The following is a 5,186-nucleotide window of genomic DNA, read 5'->3' on the forward strand; positions in this document are numbered from 1 at the left end:
GCAATCAAGTTTCTGTCTGTTGTACATTGACAAACAACCATGATTTGGAGACTGAAGGCTGCTGGAAACATCATGTAAAATCTGACATGAGTTGGCTGCAATCAGTCCATAGGTAATTACTTGGACATATGATTATGCAATCCAGTGTTTTGGAGCAAAACACTTGCAAAAAAAAGTTTTCTGTGGCTCTTGGTTTTGTTGGATTTACTATGGACCAGTGAGAAAGGGAATATATTTGATGCATCTTACACATATCCACAATTTTTGTGCATAGTCGCAGCCGTAAATATCCTGGTAGAGAAAATTTGCTTCTAGGATTTGAAAATGTCCTTGTAGAGAGTTCAGTCTGGATAAAAACTGAGTGGTAGCAATTAGTAAAATCGTTTACAAAATCACAAAATCAATTACACAGATTTGTGAAAATGCTTATAAAAATGTTGGGTAGGTGCAATTTAGAAAGAAAGCCTTGAATTTGTTATTTCTTTTCTGTCTCATGTCTGAAAATTCAAGCCATTGCTCCTACAATGATGGGAAAAGTCAAAACATAGGCTTTTCAGCTAACACATACACACACACACACAAAAAAAACAAGCAAAAGATAATGTTATTGCAAGTGTGAAATAAAATGGAACTTTTCCATAAGCCATATTCAGAGTGGTGCTGATGGCCACAAGGCCAGCTTCAGCTTGCTTCTGGGTGTGTTGGAGCCCACATGGGCCATAAACCAAACACAGTAGAAATACAATACAACAGTGCTTTTCCCTCTCGATGCTTTTCACGAAACCACCAGAAGTCATGCAAGAGGATCATGATGTATCGGTCTTGCTCAGAAATTCAGAACTGGAAAAACAGTTTGTAAAACTGCTTCATGCATCATGCTTTACAAAGCTTAGCTACTTTGCAAGTGAAGAAGCATAATTATTAGTGCTAAATATCAGTGGTTAGAAGCCACTCTAAAAAAAAAACTCACAAAAGTGATGTTTTGATGGGTTGGTGTGCCAGGGAGGAGATGAATAGGCTTTGGTATTTTGACAAATAATAATGGTATAATTAAATACTTTAAATTGCACTCTATAAAGTGATGATGTGAAAATGTGAAAACAGCACTTCTTACTGAATCTACCTGTTCTCTACTTGAATGTAGCCATGCTGCATTTAATAATCATAATAAACGTGTCAGGTTTTTAGTATGTAGAAACTGTGCTTAAACAGCCTAGTGTGGGGAAAGAGAGGAGGAGGCTCTTGGGGTGAGAGATCATCAATAACAACATTAAATAAGCAATGGCTGTCACCCTTTCTCTACAGCCCTTTGTCTCCAAGCAGAGTCCTCACATACTCACGTGGAATCCTGGGGAACAGGATGGAAACCAACAGCTAGGAGTGTTTGGCTGGTAGCATTACCGCTGCTGGCGTTAATCAGCAAGCCAGGTCAACGTGGCTTGGCTACGATGTGTTGACAGAGCTGACAGTTAGACATACTCTCTTTTTTTAACTTGTGAAATGAATGTGTTTTACCTGGAATCACTGAGTCACAACAAATATGGAAAACCACTCCCATGCCATTTCCCAGAGTAGAGTGGTCATTTAATAATAGCATGTTTATACAATACTATTTCCACAGTGCATGTTAGTGCCTCAAAGTGCTTTACAAACATTAATAAAACTACTCATGATACTTTCTAGCTAAGCAATTAATTTCCACTTTTTTGACCAGAGATTGTTAATAATTTCTAGTTCTTACACGTGGTACTTCTCAGATGCAGTTTTCAATATTCCTTAAAAAAATGGTGTAATTAAGTCCATTTTACAGAAGAAGAAATAAAGCTATAGAGAACAGCAAGACTTACTAATGTTCATACCATCAATCTTTTGCAGGAGTGAATATCTCTCCCTCCCTATGTCCCGTTACCTATACACAGTATCATAGAATCACAGAATATGTTGGTTTGGAAGGGACTTTAAATCCCATCCAGTTCCAACTGCCTGCCATGATCAGGGCTGCCACCCACCAGAACAGGCTGCCCAGGGCTCCATCAAACCAGACTTTGATTGCCTCCAGGGATGGAACATTCACAAATTCTTTGGGAAACCTGTTCAAGTACATAAGCATGGACATCACATAAATTGTTTTCATGAAACATGGCGAATTTCTGAAGCAATGGGAAGAACTGGAGGCTCAATGGAGGACAAGAAGCCATTCTGCGATCATGTTAGCGTTGCTTTACTAGGCTGCTTCCAAGAACAAAGGATGGAATTGTAGGCTGGACTGTCCTTTGCCTAACTGCCAGTTACAAATTCACACTGCAGGAGAATCCTGCAGGCAATGCACATTTAAACTATAAGAAGTATAACAAACCGTATGACAAAGCCCTGTAGTGATTTCTTCAGGGCTGATTTCCTTGCAATACATATTTAAACCCAATCATATCTTCTCTTACTCCAGAGACTGCGAGAAGGACAGCTTGGTGAATGTGGGGAGCTCCCTCCATCTTCCTAATTTCCACTTAAAGACTAGGTTTCTTGTTCTTGGACATGGACCACAGTGGTGATTTGGATTTTGTAGCAGTCCTCAGGAGCCTAAGCACAGCCATAAAAGATGGAAGAAGGAAGGGTGTGAGGGCAGCTCTTGGATCCAGGGTCTGTAAGCAGGGGGCCTTGGTCACTGAAGATTTTCCCTTAGATGTTGAGTCAGAGGAAAAGTCCCTCATCGTCAAGTGACACACACTTTGTTCCTGGCAAGAGGCAAGAGATGTTGTTGTCTTGGATGAAGCCATTACTATTCCGGGCTGCGGGCGATTAAAAGGTTTTAAAACGATGGCCTTAATTCCTTGTAATGCTCAAGACACCACCTGAAGCACCAGTCAGAGATGGCCCTGTCTCCCCATTTTGAATTACTTTTGGCCCGTGTTTTACTGCTGTGGAGATGAGGGCTGTACAGTAATGTCTCTCAGCTCTCATCTTCCACTGACTCATAGAGGTCAAGCTCTTCCTTGAAGCCTCTGGAGAGGAATAGCCAGGGTCTATATAGGCTGATTGGTTTGACTTTTGCTAGTCCTAATTAGGGTCCATCTAGATAGCCTCAAGCAGTGGCTTCAGTTTTAAGGGCTGGGGAAGCTCTTCATAATATTCCAGCTGAGTTACTCTCATGATGTCCTTTAATATATTACAAAAGCAAAACAATACGGTAGATAATAAATTGGCTTTAGCTTTGCTAAAGATGACATTGCTCATGATGCCAAACAGAAGTTGTACAGGGAAGGTTAAGTTCCCAGACGTTCTGTTTGTTGTTGTTCTTTTGATTTGGTTTGGTTGGTTGGTTTGTTTCCAGTTTAAACCCCATCTCTGTGACACATTGTTGAATTGCCCAGTTTTTCTTTAATTATGATATTCTGAAGTGGCTTCTCACCAGTACTCTTTCTTTCTATACTTTTATCTACATTTCTGTAGACATACTGGCACTCTCAGTGGCTCTTGGAGAAAAGAAACTAACAAAAGTACATGATTGGTATTCTTGATACTAATTAATATGTTTTGACTTTTCTAACAACACTGATATGTAGGTATGCCTTGATCCTATTATATTGACACTTCCTCATTAGAGAACAGGAGTTTGCAAAGCAGACTGTTTTTTCTTTTTTTTCTCTCTCTTTTTAAGACACTAAGATTTTTATACAGAAAGGCAGATTTAGCATCTCTTCCTGCTCTGGAGAACCATGCTAAGCAATCCTTGGTTCCTGGTTTCATCTTGGAGTGTTTCAAACAATGCTATTTCACATCTGTTACCTCACGAAGAGCCCAAAAACCAGCCCTGGAATTAATACCTGTAAGAAAGAGCTGTTACATTTGGGTCTAGGATATCTTCACAGAAATACCTTTCTACCATCAAGCCCACAAGTCAACACACTTCAAGAATAACTGATGGATTTTGAGTTCACAGTCTACAAAAGTGGTCTATGATTTTACAGAGAGACTGAGAGGCTCCAGCTTGTGAAGCTACCATGATAATGATATTCTCTGTCCCCTTTAGAAAAAAAAAAGGTAGGAAGAAAGCTTCAAATCTGAATGTATATATTGAAGTTATACAGATCGGGTTTCAAAATTATATTACAATTTAAATTTAGACTGATTTGTTACATTTTTAGGTCCATACACCAAAAGATCACAAATGTGAACAGAGGCACAGTTATGGAGGTGGAATGTAATTTTCAGGCATCATCTTCGTGGATACTCAGAGGTGTCCCATAAATCATAATACAGCAAATGCTGTCCTGCTCATGAATTAATGCCCTTCCTCAGAGGTTAACATGAAGATTAGCAGTCTTTCAGTATCTGAAGGTGGGCTATAAGTAAGAAAGGGACAGACTCTTAAGCAGGGTCTGTTGGGATAGGCCAAGGGAAAACGGTTTCATACTAAAAGAGGGCAGATTTAGACTGGATATGAATAAAAGGCTGTTTATGATAAAGGTAGTCGAGCACTGGAACAGGTTGCCCAAAGAAGGGCTGGGTGTTCCATCCGTGGAGACATTCACGTCAAGCTGGATGGAGCTGAAAGCACCCTGATTTAGCTGTAGGTGTCCCCGTTCTTTGAAGGGAAGTTGGACTGGATGGCCTTTAAGGATCCCTTCCAACTCGGTCAATTCTATTATTCTATGATTCTATAGCATTTATTCTCTCCCTTCAAAATATTTAACAAAATAATTGTGCTTGCTAAATAGGACACAAGATGGCAGTGCTCTGTTCATTAGCAAATTAGAGCAGAACAACAATTTTGCTGCACAGTGAAAATGAAATGGAGAAGAAAATATTATCATGCACAGCAGCAGTGGGTTCTAAACCCTTTCTGACAATCCCACACTAAGACATTTTCCCCTTGAAATGTACAAGAATGTGTCACTACAACCAACAGCAAACACCCACAGCCTTGAAGAAAAGCCAGGCTCCGTTTTGTTACCCGGAGATACAGAAGTGTTTTGCTTAGCCAGCTAATCTTCAAACAAGTGAGAGAAAGTGAAAAAAACGCCTGAATTTGACCCAGCTTAAAATCCGTGTACCTATTTCTTGCCTGTGCTTGAGGCTTAGAGCTTTTGAGATGACACATATCCAAAACACAATGTGAAATTTTGTTTCCAAACAAGAGATAAGATAGCAGATAGATCAGATTTGTCTTCTTTATGATTCTCTTTCCA

Source organism: Lagopus muta, chromosome 1 (genome assembly GCF_023343835.1).
Source record: "Lagopus muta isolate bLagMut1 chromosome 1, bLagMut1 primary, whole genome shotgun sequence".
Taxonomy (NCBI): domain Eukaryota; kingdom Metazoa; phylum Chordata; class Aves; order Galliformes; family Phasianidae; genus Lagopus; species Lagopus muta.